The following is a 14,198-nucleotide window of genomic DNA, read 5'->3' on the forward strand; positions in this document are numbered from 1 at the left end:
ACATTTTAAAATGTAATTTCACATAAGTTAATTAACTTCAACAGAGCAACATAAATTTAAGCTAGTAGCAGCGCAAAAACTTATTGAAAAACTCAATATTTCAAGCCTAAATTAACTTCACCCGCCCCGCACCAAAACGCGCTGCCGTTTGCGTCACTGCACCGCCGGAACAGCATTCCACGTCACCGGTGGCAACATTCTAATCACACCAGGGCCTCACCGTAAAAAGAGCCAGACCCGGGCCCCTTTTCGTTGCTAATTACATCGGGCCACACAGTTCGCGGCGAGGACCGGAGTGCTCAAAACGGTCAACTAACAATCGTTTCAACGACCGTGTCAACTCCAGCGCACGAAAGTTGTCGAGCGAAACCAGGTTAAGCAAACAGTCGGCAGTGAAACGCTGGCCATGCTGGCCGGCGACCACCGGTCGCGATGTTCATCACCGGCACCGACCATTGACAAGTGCCGCGAATCTGGCCGCGGTTTCCGGACTCCACGTGCGCGTTCTAACTCGTGGCGGGCGAATTTTCATTCCCCGGTCATTGCCGGATTGCGCCATTTCGTGCACCCAAAAGCGGTCGAATGCGTTGCATCCGCCGGACTAACCGGGCATGGCATCCGCAATGTGTTTGTGCGAAACCGAAGCCGAAGAAAGGGTGTGCCCGGGAAACAACGGGCCCGTGAGGTCCGTGGCCACGGCCCGCATGGCCCCACGGATCGGGCAGCATAAAAAGCGGCGTGCGGCGAATGTGGACGATAATCATCCTTTTCCGCCCCGAGGAACGAAAGATAAATATTTACAAACGATTCTCGTCCCGGGGGCCGCCCGGACATTTGCCCCGGAATTCGATCCGCGCTCGTCTTCGGTCTTCGGCAAACAACGGTGCCCGGCGGTACGTTGGCCTTCGTCTCGCGACTAAATGTGAGAATGCAGTTTCACGATCGCACGGCGCGCCAGGGGTAAGGGTTAACGCGAACCACGGTTTCGTGCCACTTTTTTATGTTTACTCCACCCGCCCGCCAGTCCGCCCGTCCGCCCGCCCGGGTCGGGTTCTGCGAGAAGCCAGCGAGAACCGCGGCGATGCCGAAGAATTCCTCCGGCCGACCGTACTCTTAATTTTCAAACTTTCAGCACTGTTTGCATTATGGAGTGTTTTTTCTTCCCCGCTCCGCCGTCCGCGCACGCTGTTTGTTCCTTCCGCCGGCGCAGGGTCGCTTCCTAAATATCCAAAATCAATAAATGAATGTTTAATGAGAGTTAAATTTTCAGCTCGCACGTCGTGGATCGCCCGGCCGCCGAGAAATATGAACCATTCCCGGGCCGCCCGGAACACTAAATATGCATTTCCCGGGGGCATTAAATATTTATGCAGCGCGCCCTGATCGCTCGCCGGTAAAACCGGGTGGTTTCGTGCTTCTCTCTGCCGGGGACGGTTGTGCTGGGTTTGGGTTTTGGCGCTGCCGGGAGTCAGTGGTTCCGTACCTATATCAACTGTCACCGGCATCCCCGACCGGCTCGGAACTGGACACCGGGAACGTTTTGTGCCGTCAAACGGAACGAGTGAAACAACGGAAACTCTCCGCACGGATAATAAATGGGTGGGTAACATAGAAATCCGGGAGAGATTTGAAGTCGTGTTCGGGGTCGCGATAACGTATCCGTCCTTTCGGTTAGGCTGGGCAACGACAATCGCCTTAATTCTTATAACACTGTTTCAATTATTTTAAATACACTTAGCAAGAAGCGTTTAGATTTTTGGGCATTAAGAGACTTTTAGGGATTTGGACGAACTGGATCAGTTTTAACTCTTCAGGAACGATTTTTTTGATGCCCTGAGGTTAGTTTTGCAAAAGACCTACGCTCAATCGATGGTCAATACTTTGATAACCCACCACGTTTAATCAACCTCCACAAGAAAGCTGGCTGGATCGAAGTAAAAGAGATGAAACAGTACGTTTCGATTTGAACAATTTATTCTCTCTTGACTATAGCTAAATCACTAAATTTTACATCTACCAACCACTGGCAAGGGTCCTGAGCGATAAAAAGGCGGATAAAAGGAGAGCACATCGTTTGGAACATTCGCCGAAGTAATCGTTTTGAATCACCAGCGAAGATTAATCGCTGCCATGTTTGGTAGGTATCAGGAGTAGATCGACTCAGAACAGAAACAGGAGCCTTTAACCCTGATGGATCTATTCAATTAGCTATGAAATGGCGATGAGCCGTGCTAAATAGAACTATCTATTATTGTTCGAACGGACTGAGCCGTATTAAGGACCACGATTTTTGGATTCTCCATGAACGAAGTTGTCTTGGAATAACAAAAACTGCGGTTGATAGTTCACGAAAAAAATCGTAGGCACTTTAGCGCTGTTTTAATGTTGAATGAAACTCGGATCTGCTCCTCGGCCTCGGCCTCGGCGACCGGTCTGCGTGTCCTTTGAAGCTGCGCGTTGCGCGATCGTCGGCGAACTTTTCGGGCGTCAATCGGCGCGCCAGTTAATGTTATGCCGCTTGACACAACCCCCAACCCGGACCCTTTCGCTTCCCTCCGTGTATTCCCGACCCTCCCCGTCACCTCGCACGCATTTGTTTATCTGAGAGGGTATTTTGTTTAATTTTGTGAGTCGTTTCCTGCCCGGCGGTCGGCCGGCCGGGCAGACAACTGTACAAACATGTGGTGTGGTACTTGATACCGGGTCCCGGTTGGGTTGTTTGGAATGTTTTTGACAAGCACCGGACTCGGCTCATCGGAGCATGTGAGCCGCGGGAGCAGTTCCGTGCAACGACCCATGTGTGCCATCTCACCGGGTATCCGATTCGATTGTTTTTTTTGGTTCATAAATTCTGCGTAAACGGATCGTCGCTGGGTGCGTTTGGTGCAGCTTTGGCGCAGGACCCGAAGAATCCTAGAAGTGAGTAATGATGGCTCGCATTCCCCCGTGTTCTGGGTCTACGCGCCAGCGCCAGAACCTGGCTGTATAATTTTGCCCGCGCCACCTTCCGGACCGAAGAATCCTGAACCCGGGAATCGATCTGTTCCCGAAAAGCCGAAGGAAATAAAATGGGAAAAAAAGGGCGCAGCATACCATCGCCCGGGCTGTGCCCGTGTGCGCGCTGCATGTGGCCCCTATAATCAATTTCAGAAATTTAATGCCCACCCTTGGCCCGGGCAGATAGGGGAGCGCACCTTCCGGGCCAGCGAACCGGGCCCGATTCTCGGCCCCGGCCCGACCCAGGAACCTACTCGCTCGTCGGTATTCGCTAGGTTCAATCAAGCGGCAATAAATGAAATGAAATTGGCGGCCGACATTGGACCGCGCCGGGCCGGTGGCCGTTGCCTGGGCTGGGAAACACATCACTTAAAACCGCAAAACTAAATTACCACCGCTGCCGCTGCCGCTGCCGCCGCCGACCACGATCGCCTTGGCCACCGCATCTAATTGACTTCCTGCCCCTTGTAAGGGGCCAATCCGATTGTGCGCAAGTTGTTTGTCGTGTTCCCAGGTTCCGATGCCGAAACGTTCGTTCTCTCGCTCGCTCGTGCGAACGGGTTGAGGCCAAGGCGCAAAAAACGAACCTAAAAATAGTTTTCAAAGATAGCATACACCGCCGTCGTCGCGCTCGTCGCCGTCGTTGTCCCCGAGGTCTCAAGGGTTGCGCGAATTAGGAACTCGCGTCGTCAACGTGCGTCGTCGGCGACAGTAAAAAAGGCGACATAAAAATCGTCTTGACATCGACTGCTTCGCCAACAGCCAACGTCGCGCATGTCGTTATGGGAATGTCGGTTGGTCCTGGACTTCCCATGTTTAATTCATGGCCCACGGCCCGGTTCGCAATTTCAAATCGACCGGGCAGACGGGAGTCCTTCGAGACACCGGGACGGCCGGATAAGCAGCTGTCACGACGAGCGTGCACGGCTCTAGGTTCTAGGGACGAAAAAAACGGCCCGAAAAGCGAAGCGATGGAATCTAAGCACCCCCGAGGAGTGCTGGCCTCGTTTAGCGTCGCGGGTCGCTAGACATGCAAATCGATCCGAATCCGGGAGGCACACGGCTCGTGTCACGGTCACAGTCGGTTTGCGGGCCAAAAAACGCAGCCACGGCCTAGCGTAATGGGAATGCAAGTTTCGTTCGCTCGCATTTGCATAGTCTGATGGTCGAGTGGCGCAATCATTCCCGGCGTGTCACGTCCCGTCATTATCCGGGCGACAGACCTCAAAAGTGTCACCCAAAATCCCTAGGTGCTAGGAATGTAAAATCATGGCAAAAACACTCACCATTCGGTTCGCTGACCCTGAACCCGAACCGTGCTAATCGCTAGGAATTAAAACTCGTTCCGACAATCGCCAAGTTGCGTGAGATTAACGGTCCGCGCGAGGGCGACGTCGTAAAACAGTTAATCCCCGCGGTCTCAACGGCCCCGGGGGTAATTTATTTTTTATACCGCTCAGCGGCTATCAGCTGATAAGTGGAGGGAGATGAAGCCAATTGCGTTAATCGGCCGCAACATAGAAGTCGCGGACCAAACGACTAGATCTCGGCCCCCTGGCCGGTCCTTTGGCCGGTGGTAATCGGTTCGGCCCACGAAACATCTCACGATTTTATTGTTTTTTCTTGCGCTGGCAGAGACCTTGTCTGGTTATGACAAAATAGTCCACAACTTTTTCCAATGGAACCAAATTGACCGGCGCTTTCCCGGGCCGGGCGTGACATTAGCGCAGCTGGGCAGTAGTGGTCGAGTTCTAAACACCGATAGGGCAGAAACTATGCAATGCAAAACAAATGTTTTACAATGTTTCAAACTGCCCGATATCTGGCACAGCACGACACAACAATAACAACGCAACGGAACACAGTAAAGAGGGCCGGCATATTGGTTTACGGCGTTACGCGAGAAAAGTTTCTGTGTTGTCGCCCGATGCCGATAAATCTGTGCCGTGTCCGGTCCGCTGCCCGGTGGCCATTAATTTCTTCGACCGAACGGTTTCGCGCATTCGTTTAGCACCTACGCCGTGTCACGGCGCGCGGCGACGTAATGGCGGTCGTAACGAAAACATCACGACCGCCCGTGACCGTGTCAACGGGTTTGCCGCGGCCGAACCGTTAATTATTCGAAATTACTGGCCCACAGGCCCGGCCCCGGGAATTCTAATGACCGCTAATGGCCGGACACCGGTGGGCCCGGGATTGACAAAAGTTAAATTAAGCGATAATGCTTTATGGGACCGACCGGGCGGCCGCGCTGAGTAAATCCTGCACCCAATTTGGCGTGATAGTGTTTTATGCTCCTCCCAGTCCCAGAGTAGTGTCCCAGTGTTTGCTTCTTTCATTACACACGCATACACACGTGGGCCATTTAGCGCGGCCCAACCCGCGGCATCCGGTCGCGTTTCGAGGGCGCGAGTGTTGATCGAGCGGAAGGTGCTATCTCGGTAACACACGGAGACCCCGGCGGCTTGCTTGCTGCTGGACGCTAATCAGGTTTGATCGATTTTCTGGACGTGCCACGGCGTCATCGAAATGACGACGACAAACGGTGGGGATTAGTGTCGAAAGCCGTCGGCGGAAGTCCGGGAGGACCGATGACAGCCGCGTCGAAGGACCGCTCGGTGGGACTCGCGAGACAGAGCCGCGCGAGTCCACTTCGGTCGGTGATGGATTATGATGTCGGCTGACGGTGATTGAGTCACGTCCGCCGTGAGTTCGATCCGGAGAAATGGGTTTTCGGGGAAGTTTCGCGTTCGGTCACCGACGCCGCTTTGAAGGTGGGTTTCAAATCAAATAATGCATAGTGATTAAGCGATTCCTCATGCGGCGACCACGGGTGACCGTTTGATGTAGACAAACCTGTCATTCCCGGCGGCCACACAGTGGTGACATCAGCTGCTAGGCGGGCTAATGGTTGTTGCAGGAGTACGATATCCACAGCGATTGGCTTTTCGTATTTCTCACGCCGGAACCGAACTTTTCAAGTCTGTCTTCTATTAAAGGCTTTGCTTTGAATTTTGTTAAACTTGAAATGTTTGTTCTTTGAAATCATTTTCAGGACAGAGGACGATTTACGAATTATGCACTCGTGAGCTTTTGAGTCTAGGGCGTAAAATTTAGCCGAGCTAGCCCGGTATCAGGCCATCCTGGAGTGAAGGAAATGCCTCATGTTTCTTAAGTTAATCTTGTTAAGTTGGGTGAAGTTAACTATTAAGTTAAAAAAAGCCATAAGTTTAGCTAAACAGAATTCCATTATTTTTGCACAAAATTATAAACTCTACTTAAGATGTTTCCGATGATCCGATTTGCGTCTAATAAGTACGCACCATTTTGTTGTATAATTACTTGTCATTTTAAAGGTAGCATAATACCTTTTATAATTCCTCTCTTATCTCTTGAAGTCTTGGTCGTCGCGAAAAACTTTAGCAATCTTTTTTTCACAATCTTCCCTTGATCTCCAATTCTTATCACTCAAAAAGATTCACAGTGCGCAAAAAAATGTGATAATCGCTTGGTGCAAGGTCCGGACTATACGGTGGAGGCATTAAAACGTCAAGGCTCCCGGAATAATTGCTGTTCCTATTTCTTTTCTGCCGGCTGATTCTGACCATTTCTGGTTGCTTGCTAGCTTCAAACGGTGCAGTTCCGAATCCGAATTTAGTGCTGCGCCACACGGAAGCAACTCATAATAAACGATTCCTTTCAAGTCCACCCACTTACCTAGTAGAACCTTCTTGGTCGTGAGGTCTGGTTTGGCCACCGTTTGAGCTGCTCAACCAAGCTGAACTGCTAACATCCTGAATTTGATTATTACTGTTATTTTATTGACATTTTCGATGACGGAATTTAACATCAAAAATGCCTGATCGACGCAATTACACGTAATTAGCTGTTACATAATCGGCACCATAAGCACCATTCATAATTTCAGCGGCCTGGCGTGAATTTTCGCTTTTATCGAAGAAAAACTTTAAATTGTACCGAATTTTCTCTTTGTTGACTTCCATTGTTAACACCCTGTAACTTACAAACGAATGGAACGAACAAAAAACTGAAGAAAGAAATTCTTTAGTATGAAATGTCATTTTGGCAACGAGTTGTTCAAATGGTTTGACCGATACTTTACAAGATATCCATCACTAAAAAGACATCTACTGAGAAAAAAAATGGATTTCGTTTCAGCCACCCTTATAAATCTTCCATCGAACGGCATCGGTTCTCCCTGGCATATTCCGTTGGTTGGTTGGCTTAATCATTTGGCATGCTACCTAAATTAGTTTCGACCGTTTCGCCGGAAGCGTCTGGGAAGCATGTCGTTAGTCGTTGCTACGACCGGGACTCCGATCGGTCCGCTTATTGGCTCAGAATATGGACACGCGCTGCCGGGGGGTGCTACGATCATCATCCCCAGCCGCGTTGCGCTTACACGGAACTCGTTGCCATTGCAGCTATGCGAAGAAACCGGAAAACGGAATTACAATGGAGCGTTCGCCTCCAAGTCGGTCTATCTCCTATTTGCAGTCACGTCCCGGCGGGTTGGAAATGTCGTCAGCTGGTTTGAATGCCAATAAGTCGGTCGCCGTCCCGACTAATCCCTACGTCAGCTGACGATCCATCGCACGACGTGCGACGTTTTAGGGCAATGGATGGCCGCAACTTCCGCCGTTATCATCGATAGCGTGTCCGCGTGAACGGTTTCGCCATCGGCAGCTGCTGTAAATCAATGACAAACACGTGTTTGATGAATTCGCTACCTCACTATCTTCAAGCTTTCCGGGCCCGACCAAGCCTTCGTCTGTTTGTTCTGTTGTTGTTGTTTTTTCCCGGCCCGTAGCCGCTGGAGTTTTCGATTTCTGTGACTAATCTGTGAAATGAAATGTTTCGTAATCCGTCGGATTCTAAGCCCACGTCGGGGATTCAGCGGTCTCCCGGGAATCTCCCGGGCCAAGGTACGCAGCCAATTGTGGGATTTGGCTTGCGCTGTGTGCCTGCGCAAACCGGTGCAGGCGTTCCACGTCCGCATTACGGGGATTTTCGAGTTTAAAGTCTGGCCCGCCTGGGCACCATTTATCGGCCGAAAGTAAATTCCACTAAGCTCTTGATGTGAAAGCGGCTCAAGCAGCCTCACCCGGCCTGGGATCTTGGGCTTGCCTTGGTCGCTGTGGCCGCTTTTTAACATCGAAATGTCAATTAAAAAAGAACAGTTGTGCCTTCAATGAAAGTGTTCCTTTTATTGTTTGAGAATGAATTTTTACGGTCCGAAAACTATCGCCTCGCGGTAGGGTTGCGTTGGAAACACGGAAAGTAGATTAAAAAAGGCCGGACGCCCTGTGCGGGAAGGAGGGAATAAATTCTAGTCATCGCCGCTGGGAACAGAAGAGAGGGCCTTGGCGACAGTGGCAACAGAATGGAACTAGTGATTAGTTCCTGCGAGCCGTGGTTCGATGTGCCCACGGCGCCACAGCCGCAGCCCAGCGGCTGCGGCCTTAAGCCCCCCGGGACAACCTGGCCCCGGGTAACGTTAAGCCCGTGCCTTCGAAAGACAACACCAGCCTTAGGACTGCCTTCGGTCGCTCGGTGAGTGGTATCACAAAAAGTGAGCTTAGCTCACCTCCGCAGAGAGCGGTACCGTGAAAAATCCGTTCCACGATTAGATACGCCTCCGGTACGGTGATGATGGACCCCTGCCGGGCTCTGGCTCTGCTCGATTGCTTTCGTCAATTTTCACTGCATCACGGGGATGAGAGGACGGGACGGATTTCAGGGTCGTGGCCGTGCTGGGCGAGAAAAGGCTCTTGTTTCCGGAGCCGCACCAGGGAGCGAGGGCATCTGGCGAACGTGCGAAGCCCATTGTGACTGTGGGCTCTGATCGAATTTCAGTTTCGCAGGAAGTTTAATCGACGTGCTCGGCCGGCCCGCCGAGCTTTGGACTGACTTTCCGATTTCCGCTTCTTTCTAAAGACACGGCAGGCCACGGTGGGAAAGATCCGCTCCGTTCATCATCCTTTGGGCTCCGTTCTTTCTAAATTACAGCCTAATCATGAAACCTAATCGGATAGAGACCGTCTTTTCGGCTTTCGGATGGGCAAACGCTACACAGCGAGGCGTCGGAAGTTTGGGCCAATAACTCATGTGTCTGGATGGCTGAGTTCCGATGTCTGCATTTCCTTTCGACTACACCCACATTTCTTGTAGAGTCTCCATAAATCGCCCCACGTAACTAATCTTAATGAACTGAATGAAGTATTGAACAAAACAATCAAGAGAATGACTGATGGACTTTAGATAGAAGCAGGATGGAACGTAATATCGTGCTCTCCTTTGACCCTGGAACTGGTTAATAACTATCCTCCTGATGTCTCTGTGAAACTCAGCCCGGTTGTTGTTACTGGATCAAGAATATGTATATTGTAACTAACCACAAGCCAACGTTGGGAACAGCATAAGAAGCCCGGCCCCAAGCATACGGTAGCCAAACACTTTCGTTCAATGAAATGTCCTCAACTCTGTTCTTTGTAGGTTTGATCCGTGCATTCGTAGACAAGTCGGGCATTTCGTAATTGAAAATGCGTTGGCAAGAACTTAGCCGATTGCGCAAACAGTTCATGTTGGGTTGCAGCGTCAGTTCCATCCACTGGTAGCCGTTCATTCCACTAAGGCTCAGCATTGTGTTCGAATGGCAAATCGCGAAATCCAGGTCTCTCAGAATAATCGGCAATAGGAAATGGTCCTCCTGTTCGTTGCACACGTGGATACCGATGTGGACATTCCACTCCTTACGGTTCAAACAGCTGATTGCACATTCACGTTGCAACTGGTCTTTTTGGCGCGCCGTCATGGGCAAGGTGTCATCCGTGGTCAGTTCCACCAATTGGCCACAGACAGAGAACGGTTTGTAGTGAACCACAAACCACGGCGAGGACTGGTTGCTGATCTCGCAAAAGTTGGAAAAATTTCCCGCGACCATCCGTGAACCCGTGGAGGCCACCAGCACTAGCCAAAGCAAGGACACTTCCGAGACACTCATCGTAACGACCGAAGGACTCTCCGTCAGCCACCGGAACTGTGCACCTCTTTTATACACTTCCCATAATACCGTTTTCCATGTCTGTTCCCCAAGGGGGTCGTCAGTACAGTCGAAATGTGAAAGAAGTGTACTTTATTTGGCAACCAAGGGGACTTTTTGTTCGAAAGGAAATGCGCGACTGGTAATGGTGTTTACATCAAAGAGAACATGCGGGCGACGTGAAGCAATTAGATTGCACTCTCAAAAGGTAGTCCAAACCTTGGCACTCATTTTCCTTTTCGTTGTCGATCCCCGGAGAATACCTGATTGTTTAGAGAGAAAAAAAGTCCTAAATGATTTTCGAGCAACTGGATTGGTTCCCTTTAACGTTGTTCATTCACTCAATCAGTTTCATTCAAAATTCGGTTCGCGGTTACGATGGTTCGTAGAAATAGGACATTCGTAGACTAGGTTCGTACAAATGGGACGCATTTCTAGCGTTAACGACAGAGACACTGCTACCTATTTGATGTTCACACTCCTGGAATGATCGTCTCGAAATGATCCTATGAAGTCTCCCTCCTGTTCACAAGAACCTTTGCATCAAAAGTGCGTTGCCATGAAACCCAACGAATGATGATTACTGATAAGTTTCGGCCATCAGTGGAGCGATTTTACTAAGCGAAAACCGAAGCCCCCAAATTTTAACTTTCCATCGATACAGAAAGTGTTTCGAAACGCTTACTTTCCGTCCAAAAGCAGCATGTCGCAAGAGTAAATAATCGATTAGTATGCGAAGAAAACGATCGTCGCGATCCGATCAGCTGTCGTATGCGTGCGCGCCTTGTCCCAAACAGGCGTCTCAGCTAATCGGCCATGTGCTTTATTACACGCACGCACCAAGCAAAAAGGAACAATGAAAAACAATCAATGGCTGATTATTGCCGAACGATGCCCACCAATGGAAAGCCATTTTGAGCACGAAAGAGATTACACCGATAGCATTAACAAGCCCCGCGTTGCGAATGCGTCGTTGGTGCTGCCCGCTTTTGGGGCCCCAGCATGGCGACGAGCATATCCGCCCGGGTTTTATGGCACCTCCGTTCCGTCCGACGGTCCATTGATCGATCGATCCGGCGGGCCGACGGGGAGGAGAATCACGTGGCAAGCGAAACGAGAAACAAACTCTCAATGACCTATCTCAAGATAAAGTGTCGTCCGATGGAGCCACGGAAGACAAGACGGAACGACGGCCAGACACACGACGGTACCACATTCGTCTCGTTCGTCGTCGTCGATCAGCGCCGGACAAAAGGAACGGCGAGAGCTAACAGACGGTGACGAAGAAGAAGAAATCGAACGGATGACGCGCGGCGACGAAGAAGCAGCGAAGACACACGGGCGGGAAGAATCACCAAAACATAAGCATAAAGAACGACTAGACCGGGCCCCGGGGCGGACCGGAGACCGAAAACCGAAAGCAGGAAACCCCGGGGACCCGGGGACCGTCTCGCGGGCCCCATGTCGCGGCTGGACGGACCTTTAAACATTCATCCGCCGGACGGACGGACGGACGCCCCTTGGACGGTTGGACGAGATCAAATTAAGGCAGATATGTGTTAATCGTCGTTAATGGTTAATGGGGGTAATTTTATTTCCATTCTTCGCCGAAGCCGTTGGGGGCGGCCCGCGGTGGCGTCCCGCCGCGGGGCCGGCCACACTCGATGATGATGGAAACGAAATTCCCAGCCCTGCTTTGCGTATTTGTGCCACAACCACGCTACGAATGTGTGCAACGCGTGAGTGATGTTGTGTGAAAAATGTAAAGTGGCTCGTGCGAAGGGCCGTTGGTGGAGATCGTGATCTCGTGGGGAGCGCTGTTCAATGAGAATGTCACGGCTCCCGCGAGACCGATTAGGAAATATCAAACAACTCGTTACCAGTCCGTGTAGACGAGTCCGGGTAATGCGAATACGCTGAGCATAAACGTGATTATGAGTCATTGCAGTGGTCCAGTAAAAAAGCAAAAAACGGTTCCCACTCATCAAAATTCGGGCTCGTCCGGGAATTGAACCCGGGACCTCTCGCACCCGAAGCGAGAATCATACCCCTAGACCAACGAGCCGGTTGCGTTATTGGTCCACTATTTGCCAATAGCAAGTTGCCTGACGAACACGGCACAAAGCGAGGCCACGTGAATCGATTTTCGAACAGCAACTTTGTTGCTGAAAACGGAGAAATGGCTAACTTGCAGAAAGAATATTGCAAAAAAACTCAGTTGCTGTGGAAGAAACTTTGAGCGTTGAAAAGTGAGCGCCAAAGAAGGAAGATCGTGAAGATAACTTTTACGGGAGCTCGTTCCCCTTGTCGCTATTTTGGGTGCAACTTTTCCGTTTTTATTATTCCCGTTTCTTAAAAAGTTCGCTTTTCGAATTCCATCACCGTGCGGAGCACACCGTTTGTTGACTCACCGGATGTTTACCTTGTCCCGCGAGCCGAGCGCAACCGTAAAGACAGGTTCCGTGGTGGCAGAGGGGCCAGACGCGACAAACAAGTCGCAGCAAACATTCTATTTTTTCCCTCCTCGAACCCAATTCCCAATTCCCTGTTGGCGGTTGGCTGAGATTGGAGAAAATGAATCTTTCATAACTACGCTTTTGGATGATTAAACATTTATGGATGAATAAAATTTCTTTTCCAATTCAGCGAGCGGCGTGTTAGGTGTGCCGTCGCCGGAAACCGATTCTCTGTTCCCGTAACGAGGCACACCAGGACGAACGTGTTCTCACCCTGGCGTGACGGGTGGGCTATGGGTGGAAAGGATTTCGAAAGCAAACGTTGCCCGGCCCGGCGACAACCCCTTTCTGGTGACACTCGATGACGACGACGATGTCTGTCCGTGATATGAAGTCGTTTCCAGTTTGCGACCGTTGAACACGATATTTTTGAAGTTGTATTGAATGACATGCGATAAAAGTGCCATTGGCAGGCCCTTGTTCCAGCTTTAAACGGGGCCAGCGCCTCGCACGGACTAGTGCTGCGTGGATCCATTTTGGCAGTTACTCAAGGCCCCCTCACAGGGGATCGGTTGGTCGTGTCTAATTTGAAACGAATCCTAAACAAGAACGTGCTTAGGCATTTGATAGATATCGTGGATTATGTTGGTCTTGGCCGCTGTCTTGGAGTTGTTCACTTGTTCATACCGAACTGTTCCAAAGTAAGCATAGGCTACCTTCATTAGTTAACAAGTTGGCGGACGAAGCCAGCCGACCGCAAGCTCTAGTCTCCGTCTCCGGTAGTAGCTGCCGGATAGAGAAGTTTAATTAGTTTGCTACCAATCATCTGCCTATTAGTGTAAACTTTACTGAACCGCTTGGTTAAACGCTCTCTCTCTCTCTTTGCCGAAGGTAAATCAGCACAGTTCTTTCGAGGCGCCTGCGGTCCATCAATACATTGTCGCGAAGGAAGTTGCGTGCCGGTGAGTTGTGTGTTTTTCGACGACAATGGCCAACGCCGACCCGGACCGGTTTCGGGGGTTGCGCAGGTGAACTTCCCCCCTTTTTTCCCGGCCTTTCCCAAAAGGGAGAGTGCCATTAAACTGACAGATGTTACGACCGGTAATTAATCCATGTCTCGAGCAGAGGAAGGATAATTACAATTTTGCTGAAATGTGCGCACCATAACGACAGTGCTGGCCGGTTCTGTGCCCCCTTTCGCTGTCACCAGCGCGTTCTGCCGGCGTTCCGGTTGAGCTTTTGATGGAACAGCGCCATACAGCGCCACGCCACACGATTGCCGCAGGGTTTCTGTGGGTAATAATTTCTGCGTTCAATGGGGGTTGTTTTTACATTCCGGATCATTTTCATTGGAGCAATTACTCGCAACCGGTTACCAGCGAGACCGGTGCCCGGGCCGCAGGATGCGCCACCATCGTTGCGAGATTTGCGGAAGTGACGACGCTGGACGGCACTGGCACTGGTAATGATGGTGATGATGATGTTCAGTGGCTCGTGATGTCATCGGCAGTTAAACCGCGGGTTTGCTGCATGTTTGCGAAAATTCGATGTCACTCTTGACGCATGGTCGCCACATGGGCCGCATCGTACGCATGGTAGAACGGTAATGCGTAATGCGGGTACAGTAAAGAGTGCGCGGTAATGTACTTTAAACATATGCCGGAGCGTATTTCGGTTTACGT

At 50.8% G+C, this 14,198-nt stretch overlaps 1 protein-coding gene and 1 non-coding gene across 6 annotated transcripts in view; one reads left to right on the plus strand and one right to left on the minus strand.

Moving 5' to 3' along the window:
• Positions 1 to 14,198, plus strand: part of LOC131211695 (mpv17-like protein) — a 125,004-nt gene that overhangs the window by 25,008 nt on the left and 85,798 nt on the right. Inside the window, exon 2 of one of the 5 annotated variants that reach the window (XM_058205275.1) lies at positions 1,779 to 1,838. The exons of 2 other annotated variants lie outside the window; for them this stretch is intronic. The gene's annotated coding sequence lies outside the window, so the exon portion shown is untranslated. Of the gene's footprint in view, positions 1 to 1,778; positions 1,839 to 13,407; positions 13,479 to 14,198 lie in introns of all 5 variants that reach the window. 2 more of the 5 variants (XM_058205273.1, XM_058205274.1) reach the window with 2 other exon arrangements.
• Positions 12,054 to 12,125, minus strand: Trnap-cgg (transfer RNA proline (anticodon CGG)). The gene has a single exon. It is a non-coding gene; the product is annotated as a tRNA-Pro (tRNA).

Source organism: Anopheles bellator, chromosome 2, assembly GCF_943735745.2.
Source record: "Anopheles bellator chromosome 2, idAnoBellAS_SP24_06.2, whole genome shotgun sequence".
NCBI classification, from domain to species: domain Eukaryota; kingdom Metazoa; phylum Arthropoda; class Insecta; order Diptera; family Culicidae; genus Anopheles; species Anopheles bellator.